Source organism: Lycorma delicatula, chromosome 8, assembly GCF_047948215.1.
Source record: "Lycorma delicatula isolate Av1 chromosome 8, ASM4794821v1, whole genome shotgun sequence".
In the NCBI taxonomy this organism is placed as follows: Eukaryota; Metazoa; Arthropoda; class Insecta; order Hemiptera; family Fulgoridae; genus Lycorma; species Lycorma delicatula.
In genome coordinates this window covers 89,960,035-89,970,840 of record NC_134462.1, presented here as the reverse complement: position 1 = coordinate 89,970,840, position 10,806 = coordinate 89,960,035, and the positions used below count along the sequence as shown (strand labels likewise).

The 10,806-nt window shown below is 29.4% G+C and overlaps 1 long non-coding RNA gene across 1 annotated transcript; it reads right to left on the bottom strand.

Moving 5' to 3' along the window:
* Window positions 1-588: 588 nt before the first annotated feature.
* LOC142328775 (uncharacterized) lies at window positions 589-8,462 on the bottom strand. Its single transcript, XR_012757362.1, has 3 exons — window positions 8,279-8,462; window positions 4,383-4,603; window positions 589-767 (listed from the first exon to the last, which is right to left on the bottom strand). It is a non-coding gene; the product is annotated as an uncharacterized LOC142328775 (long non-coding RNA).
* Window positions 8,463-10,806: the final 2,344 nt, after the last annotated feature.

The window sequence follows — 10,806 nt, the reverse complement described above, 5'->3', positions numbered from 1 at the left end:
TCTACTGCATATAAAAAACGTTTTATTTTATGTAATTTTTTGTTTTAGGAATTGTTGTCTTCTATATGCTATAAGATCTGACTGTATACTGCTTAAGGGAAGATCATTATTAACTCTTTCCTATAAATACTGTTTATTGTTGAATACAAAATAGTTTTAATTTTAATAAAAATTAAGGTTTTCCTTGATTATGATTAATTTATTTATATTCTTATTGTTAAAGTAATCTTTGTATTAGGTTTAATGTTTCCTAAACATTATTAGGTCGGGTTTTATATTTTTTGTCATAAGAATTCCTAATATTGCATTTTATTTAGTACAAGTAAGTCTTATTTAGTATATCTTCTATCTGTAATATAAGTTTTGTAATTCCATAATAAATGCACTGATTTTGATGGTGTAATCATCTACTACATTTCTGTATTTGGCATTATACACATCCTGTTCTGAAAATGCAGACAATATATAATATTTTATTCAAATGTAGTTTACCTTCATAGGGTGAAGATTTTTCCTAAATATAACTTTAAAATATTGTAACTATAATAAACAATAATATTATCTCTGAATGAAAATGAAACCAAAATATTAATGCTTCATAAATTGTATATTTATAATAAATATTTAATGTAATTATAAAAATTATTATTATAATTTAATTAAAATCTAATTTTTTTTTATTAAATTATTTTAATAGAAGTTAGAAAACAACTTTGTATGTGTAATGAAGCTTATTTTTTAATTCTGTCACAACAGTTTTTTCCTCACTGAAACAAGTAAAACATAAAACATCTTTATTATACAATAAACAAACAAACACACAATAGAAACATATTTATATATAATAGATAATTACATAATTAAATATATTCATTATAGTTATTATTTAAACATATTAATTCAGTGATGGATTTACCTGTCACATACCAAAATTATTTACAGACTGTAAATTTTAAGTTTTTTTAAAAAAAATATGTTTGCACCTGATTCAGAATACGAATATTTTATTTAGTTAAGGTAAGAATATTTTTGGGTTGTTAAAATTCTTCAAAAAAATTAATCATATCTATTTTTGTTGCACAGCCAGGATAATTTTTATTACCCTCATTTGTGATCCAATTTGTGAACTTTCTAAATGCATTTTTGCCTTAGAAAATGAGATAAGTAATAAAATTATTTTATTTATTATGAACCGCCTAAAGACTTATACCTAATTACAGTTGTTGTACAATTTTGAATAGTTCATAACTTTTATATTAACCTAATATAAAACCTAATGTATAGTGTGAACACTAATCTTGGCTGGAATTAAAACCTAGAACCTTTCAGATGAATGGCAGAATTGCTACCATTCTGCTGAAGAGATCAATGCCATTTTTGATGCACAGTGTTAATGACAGTAAAATGTTTACTGAAATATTGCTTTCCAAGATTATAATTATTTATTGGTACCTCTTTATAGATAAAATTGTGTACTACTGATGAATAATAGCAGAAAATATGGGTTAGACAAAAGTGTTAGCATCATAAAATTTATGGTCACAGCAAATGTGTTGTTCTTGATTGTCAGCTTAAGGTAGATAACCAGTGTATTGTATATGGCAGCAGATATATTTACTGATAGGGAGTAGAGAAGGCTAGGAATACATTTATTAAAATGGCTACACATAAAAAGGTTTCAGGTCTTTTGAAATATTGATGTATTTCAGAATATTAAGTGTTTCATGGGCAGGATATGCAAAAAACAAAAGAATTACAAAGGAGGCAGAAATAACTAGTACTATTAAAAGTAGGAAATTACAGTACTTGGGCCACATAATGTGAAACGGTGAAAAGTATCAGCTCTTACAAAATAATCTGCAAGATGAAGTGATCAGAACAGTGAAATATAGGAAGAAGGATAGAAGGCTTAAGAACCTTTGAATGTGGTTTTTGATGTCAATTACTGAACTTTTTAAAGCAACTATGGATGAAGTTCATTTCAGTCACAGTTGTTTGTATCAAGAATTGAATGACACAAGAAGAAGAAAAAGAATACTTTGTTAACATTAAATATTGTGCATTAAGTGAAGGTAATTAACATTATACTACAATAACTCATGAATTGGCAAATTATTTATACTTTTGAAGTAATCTAAATTATAGTATTCTTATAAGATGATTTAATTTTCTATTCCTGTTATACCATTTTCATACCACAATTATTTTCAATGCAGATTATTTAATTCAACATGAATCACAAATAATAGTATGGTACCTTCACTTTATTTTCTTTTTTATGTAGGTTCCTTTTCAGTTTTTTTAATGTAAAATATACTGTTTCAAAAATATTTCTGAATTATTTCATTCTTGATATTTTTATTTAAATGATTTATAGATGACAATTTTTTTTATAATAACTATTTTAACCATTACTGAAATCAGATTATATAACTTTTTTTGCATTAGGACTTTTATTATATATTTGAGGAGTATTATTATAAGTACAGAATAAATCTTATCTGTATAAATTAATCACTTCATAATTTAACTGATGAATCAAGATTCTAAATTTATGGTCTCATAAATACATACATTAATTATGTAAGTGTAACTCAGTACAGTTTGTTTTGGAATAATAAATAAAAATGTAAACATTTTTTTAATGAATAAACACATTAAACATATTGTACAAAACAGTATGAATACCCAATATTAAAGTCAAAAATAAATTTGAATAACTGTTCATAAAAAACCTATCAATTTGATCTGCTATATTTTCTCTATTTTAAGTTCCACAACCAAGACACTCTGACAGAAGTACTACATCACTTCCAAGAATGATTACCAGTTATGGGATTTGGGTTGTTTTTTATTGAAAAAATAACGTAAACTATGTCAAGATTACTAAAATCAATCTTTATTCATTAAAGTGATTTCCTTCTGCCTTCTTCTCCGAGCTGAAAAGAAGATTGAGAAAATATGTAGTTCCATATCAGTACATCTAGCCAATAAAAATACATGTAGTATTCAACACTATTAGTGCACCTGCATTCTGTTCACCACAGGAACTGGCTGTATAGTTAATATTGTGATGCTCAGAAAAAGCAAATACTACAGCCTAGAGCATCGTACCTCAGGTGCTTTATGCATGGTACAGCCATAAAAAAGATTGACACAGATACTATAAAGCAACAGACCAATGTTTCTTTTCTGAGAAAAAAAATTGGGCATTTACCATCTATTGCTCAGATTACATACAAGTTATTCTTTCATTAATGTAAGAAAATAAGATTGATTTTTTCTTCCAGGAGTGAAGATTTTTATGATTTTTTTCATCTGATACATTTATTAACACTAAATATTTATGCTGTAATATAGTAGTACTGTGTTTATAAATTTTGCTTTTATAAGCAAAGCTAATGAAAAACTCAATTAAGTTTTTAGGGGTACAAATGGAAGAACTTTCCTTTTTTCTCTCCTTGGTTTAGCCTTTGATGAAAGAAAAGGTTAATAAAAGATTTCTCTAACTGCTCAAACTTACTAAGAATTTATTTAATATAAATATTTTTGTAAATATATTATTCAAAAGAAACACTGCAAATCCTAGCATAGAAGCCGACCTAGTACTTAAATCAAACTTAATTTTTAAAGGGTGTTTTAGAGGATAAAGAGATTCCTATAAAAATTATTATAATGACATTATTTGTAAATAAGTGTATCTCTTATTTAAGGAATGTGTCAGGAGTACCAAGCTCAACCCAGATCTATAAATACAACAGTATATTACATTCCTCAAAGTATGCATAATTACAGCACCCTGCTTTCTAAATCAGTAAAACTGTAGTTCTGTTTTATTTTTATTAATTTATTATTTTCCCTCAGATTTTGTTTTTATAATTTCTCATCTAATCTTTTTAACGATAAATGTAATTTAAATATTTCAAACATAATTTTTAATTTCAGGAAAAATCTGATTTTACTAAAATACAAAAATTAAGGCAGAATTAAATCGTAAAACAGGTTTATGAAAATGAAAAACTGATTGAGCAGCTATGCTGTTACTTAAGGTATTCATTCATATGAATCAGAATGGGGCAGGAGGTAGCCCTTACTACAATAAAATGTTAATGAACAAACAAAAAAAGTTATACATAATATTTTATATTAACTTATAAAAAGATATGTTCAATCATTTTTTCTCATTCATTTTTTAAAAATAAGCTTTGTTATAGACCAGTTCCTGTTTTATAATTATTAAAAAGAATTTTAATTTTGCAATATCAAATTCTGTACTGGAAAGTACCATAGTTTATTATTAATATATAATTGTAAATAATTATGAAAATAACATTCTTAGTATACTTATTACACTGAGTAATAAAAAAAAAAATGAAAATTACCTTTAGATTTTTAAAAACACAAGTTGAGAAACAAGTCAACAGATGAGTGGTGTTGCTGATGTTCTGTTATCAATACTCACAGAAACACCTATTTCGTGCACAGATACCCTTAATAGATAATCTATGTTGTTTACAGAAGGAGGTACATGATGTTCCATAAAATTTACCATGTTCAAAACAAGTTTTTCTAGTTGTACGGTAATATGAATTTTCACCAAATACTATGAAAAAAAATTTTTTATTTAGATAATTTGAATTTAAATAATATTATACAAGTTAATATTTTTTGAACATAATTTAAATGATTGGTATCAACTTCTGATGAAAGTATTAGAGGTGGATAAGAGGAATCTACTGTAATTTAAAAAAAAAAAAAAAAACATCATTTGCTATGGCTAGAGATCGGATTATATGCAACATAAAATGCTTGAAATATGCATGAAGAATGCTTAAAGTATGCATGAAAAGTGTCAAAATATCTAACTTTAAATAATAAAAAAATAGTAATTTTTAGTTTTTTTATTTCAAAATCAGCATACAATTAGTAAGTAGTTGAATAACATATCGATAGATTAACAATTATTTAAAATTTTGTTGCTTTTGTAAACGTAAACAATCAAGTACTGTTCCAAATTTTCAGTAGTAAGATTGTGTCTTCAATCACTCAAAATATTTTTATAAGTGGAAAAGGATCTTTCCACATCCACTGAGGGTAACTGGATAGTATTTGAATTTGGGTGCTACGTCAGTGCTTATTGTTTCCGGCAAAAGTTCACCTGTCCCATTAATAAAACTGTCAATTTGACACAAAGATTCAAAGCCTGGGTTATTATTCAAAATGTTTTAAAATTTTTCTTTAAGATGACATGGGAATACCTCTGGTAATGCGGAGTTCATTTGGCGGATTTTATTCATTAACTGAATAGATTCAGTCAACGCCAAACCTTAAGTTTCAAGTTTTTTAATACTTGCAGGTATGTGGGAAAAGTGAGTGCTAATCACAGCTGTTTTTTTTTTTTTTACACTAGAATCGTTAAATGTTTTCTTGGTCTGAGAAACTGCCACAGCCTCTGCACTATCAAAGTAGTTTATACCTTTGATGGCCTCGAAATGTTCATTGTAATACAGTACAGATTCAATCCACATTCATCTTCGAGTTACCACTGGTTCGGGAGGTAAAGGCACATTTGGAATTTCTTCTTTACAGACCTTATTGCGAGCAGGTGCCTTAAGAAACACTTTCTTTGTTGATGAAATCACTTTACTTACATTCCCAAACGTGGATCGTACTTCTTCAGTGAATCGATGTACTCTGTGAGAAAAGCACATCGCATGAATCAAACTGGGATAAAATATTTAGAGGGCTTTGGCTGCCTTGATAATACAGGGAGCAGCATCTGAGAGAAATATAAAAACTCTTTCTTCTGCAGAAGATTCAGGAAATATTTTTTTAATACACTCATTCACAAATCTGGCAATCGTAGATTGCAAGGCACATTAAACTTTGCTCAAATAAATAAAAAAAACTAAACTAATGCAATAAGCGCGTCAACAAAAACTTGCGTAATTTAATTGCCTAATGGGAGAAGTTCTGCAGTAGGCGCTTATCTTACCATAAGATTTCATTTATTAACTTAGTATCCTACCGAAAAATATTATAAATATAGCGAAAATATGCATCATCACTAGATTTTAAGGAAAATATGCAATATCCGGTGAGAATAGACTTAATATGCAAATGCAAATAATCCGGCCTGTAGCTATGGTCATCAGCCAATAAAAATACTACAGCATTAAGTAAAATACATCCAAATTGTTTCATCAAAGTGGTTTATCACGTTTAGAATACAGTAATCTAATATTAAGCACATATATAAATATTAACAATAAGTATACAGAACGTAATGATAACAAGGTTCAATTAGATTTTTGTTTAAGTTCATAAAATATTAACAGTAAGTAATTCAGATTGTTTGATTACATATTTGTGTAAATTAGTTTACTGATTAAAACTTAAATTAAAAAAAATTATGTCATTACCATTTAACTGTACGTTCATATATATATAATTTTCAGATTCTATTTATTAAAAAAAAAAAGACAAAAAATGTTCTATGAAAAAAATGACATATCCTTTGTTTATCTTCTGTTCTGTATTTTGTATTTTGTAATTTTGTATTTTTTAAAGAAATACTTATCTCTTAAGATCAGATTGAAGAATGATTATAATATTTGATTCATGTACATATATGTATATATACTAACTTTCTCTAATAAATAAAATTAATACTGTTTAAAATTTTAGTAATCATTATTTTATCAATATACGTTTTATCAGCTGAAACATTAGATTATTTATTATAAACCAAATGAACTCGTGTTTTTGAACATCAGTTGACAAACAACAAAGTTATTCCAGAAAATTGATGATAAATGTTTTGCCAAATTTCATCTGCACCATTCTTAAATTAATTAATATGAATAAACTTTAATTATTTGTATACTTTCAACATTAAAAATGACTAATTAATCTTACAGTAAATAAACTAACTTGTGAAATATTGTTTGCATTGCAAAATAGTGGCCTGTTTATGTTTACTTAAAAAAATCTATTGTGGCACCACATGACTTCTTTGTTTGTCACCTATTAAATTACGTGTACACATTTTTTGCTGACTTCATTTAAACTTATTTCATCTGAAAGTGAGATATGATCCTTCAATTCTTTAATAAAGTGGACAGTTACACGATTGCATTGTGGTGGACACCACATTGCATCACACATATTTGTGGTGTCTGTGTCAGTGTTTTATATTAGTTTATGTATTAATTTTATTTCACGTTGCTCAAGTAGTTATGTGGTGTAAGTGAGAACGTGTTGGATTTGTAACCATGGACATATCAGTTTGAATCTGACTTCATATAAATATATATATTTTTTTAAATTTAATTATATTGATTTATTAATAATTATTTTTGTTCTTGAGAAATTGCAGATTTATATCAGTCTTTGTAAAATATGGTAATTTTTATGAATATTTTGCATTCTTTGTACAATATGGATAAGCTGTTGGCTTCTCAGAGTTCTCCAATAATCATTTGTTCTGCTTGTTCACATAACGCAACCTTTCTTTTGGAGTGCTGATTTTTCCTTAATATGTTTCAACACCAGCATGACCTCTATCATTTAGTCTAGGAGAAGTTTTCAGTTTCTCTTAAAATTTCATGCAGAATTATGAAAAAAATAATTTACTTGGTAAACGGTGATTATGAAAATGTCCTGCATACAGGCAAATGTATCTGCTATTTCAAGAATAAACTTTCATTTTCAAAAAGTAAACCACAATTTAACAAAAAAATATCAAAAAATTTAATTAATAGATTTTCAAATACATAAAAAATTTGATTAGAATAAAATATAAAGATAAAACAAATCAATTAAAACATACATATTAATGCACTAGAAAGAAAGAAGGACTATGGCCCGCCGCAATCTGTAACTAAACAACATTTATGAATTTAAATGTTTATGTTTATTAATAGTTCTAATAACAACAAAAATGTTTACAACAATAAGCTTCAAAATCCTGAACATTTTTAGCATATATGCAAAAAGAGTTTTTACACTCTGCAATAAACATTAATGAAGTCAAAACCCTAAATTTGACAAAAAGAAATACAAAATGCATACAGAGTTCCCTAACTACTTTAAGATAGGCACCATTAACAACAGTGCCATCTGCAACACTATTGAGGAAGAAACTAGATTATAATTATGAAAAGATCTTCTAGATATGTATTTTTCTAATTGTAGTGAGCGTGTTAATCAATTAAATAAATGTTTTAACCTCATTCCATCATACTGACTACAAAATAAAATATGTAAGTAAGAGTACCTGTGTCTAATTCTGGTGATGGTCCATTTAAGCTCATAAGAGATTGTGAATTAGAATTTACAAAAAGAGATAGAGTAATAAAAATAAAAATAAAAAGTGTAGTCTTCATTGTGACCAGTTGCAGTAAACAGAAGCCAATAAATTAAACCAGATATTTCTATATTTATAATTTGTACATAGAGATATCAATAAATATTAAAAAATTACAGGAAAACCAATTACCACAGACACAATAAAACGAACTGATTTATAAGACAATTTCTATCTAAGCCAGTTCTAGTTCACCACATCCTGATACACTTGATATCAAATAATGCAGTAGCGTTGTATTTCTTTCCTTAATTAATTGGGAGATTTCATCTCATGATTAGCATTCAACTAATCATAATTGTAAGGATAAATCTTTCCTACAAGTCACTTTAATTTCTGTTTAAAAGAAATAATAATATTCATTATCTTTGGCTTTTACAAAAGAGGAAAATGGTTAAAAAAAAGGTAATTTATTATTTTTTTATTTCCTTCCTTGTGCTATTTTTGCTTCTATAATTAATTATGAGTAGATAAATAAAATTATAATCATGTATATAAAAACCCAGTTACTTTGTCTATTCTATTATCCATACCTAAAAGTACATTTCTTGATGTATAACATTAAAACATGTTAGATTTATTGTTACTGTCATTACTGCAGCCATTAGAAACATGTTTCTCATAGGAAAATGAGGAAAAATCTTCCCAAATTTCTTTAAACTCAAATTTATTTTATGATCTGCTGTGGACAGAAGCCCTGACCTTCCCAAGCCCACTGAAGTTTGTTATGGGGTGTCATAACTGTGATTGTTTGCAGGCTGTTAGCTGTAAATTTCATGTTTATACAATTTGCTACATAAATTTAATAAAACAAAATTTTCATCTCATCCGTTAATGTTATTGTTATTTATATTGTATTATTAATTTAAACATTGTTATGATAAAGGTTTTGCATTCACGTTATTTATTAATATAATCAAAAATATTTAATATAATAAAAAACTAGAATTTGATTCTGAGTAAAATGGTAATGGTACAAGAATTTTACAGCTTACTATAAACAAAACACATCAGAAAGTACAGAAAAGTCTAAGTTTATAAAAGTAGTTGGTTGATATACACTAGTTTATTTTGCTTGCCTCTGGATAATTGGTGTCTGTGAAAGGATGCACTGGAGGTATATAGGATGGGGAGGGAAATGAGATATGCTTCTGCTGCCTGGAGAAGAACACATACAATCATACACTCAAGCAAGCATATGTGTGTGTTTCACCCTATTCCGGTGCTGAAACACTACAGTTCTCTCACCTGTCTGTCAGTCTCATCTTTTTTTTGCATTGGTGGGGGGAAAACCTGCAGCCCATACTTCTGGGTGTGTGGGGTTTCCTGCCAAGGAAGTGACCCACTAAAAACCTTCCCCCTCACACTGCCTGGAGATGGAACCACCATGAGGTATGATGTCATCTCTGCTTATGCCTACGGATCTCCTGTGTTGCCATCAAGTGGCAGATTTCAGCGTTCCCAGGGGGCAGCCAGCAGTGACGATCTTGTTGGACCCTCGCCGCCCACCCTCGAGGGCTGGCCTTCCACCGCCACCTCTCAGACTAAGCACTTCCTTTCGGTGTTCTTCCCTCATCTTTCTAGATAGAACATTGTAGAACCATTAAGCACATTGTTTCCACCTTCTGTCGGAGGTGAGCATAATGTTCATTATGTCCTGAGGGAAGTACTGTCCGCTAAATGGCTGCATCATCTCCCATCTAAGGAATATTAGAAATAAATGCTCTACATTATCTACCATACTAGTATGTTGGGGTTGTGTGGCTCCCCCTTTTTAGCAGGTATTCATTGAATGGCCCTTGGCCTGATAATGGACTGTGTCCATTATCTATCTTCTGGACTGTGTCCAGAAGTCTATCTCTCCCCATCTTCGGCCCAGCCACATCCTAGCCAAGGGTATTTGCGTAACGAAGTAGAGTTCCGAGCTGCTCGTGCTTGTGAAACACTACGACTGTGGAGTCTCCAACAGAAGATCTTCTCCAAGATGATTTTCAGCCCAGAGAAAACCACAATGATGTTGCTTAAGGGCCGATTGGCTGCTACCCGACGAATCCGGGTCCGGATGGCTGGTCTCCCCATTCGATACGTTACGACTCAAAAATACCTGGATGTTATCCTTGATGAGAACTTTCGGTTCAAGGAACATCTATAGTATGTAGCAAAAAATGCCGCTAATGCTTTTTATGGAATCCGTAGAGTCATTAATCCCGATTGGCGGTTGAATTACCGTACCATGCGTAAAGAACGAAGGCAGGAGATTGACGATCGGGGCCTTGCGTCTTGGCAAGGTCAAGTGGGACGAATCCCCCACAGGTCGCTACACGCAAGGTATATTTCCTATAGTGTCTGAATTAGGTGCGATTGCATGAGTCTCCCCAAATCGGTATATTACACAGTTTCTCTCCGAGCATGGTGCCTTTCGGGCGGGTTTGGCTAGG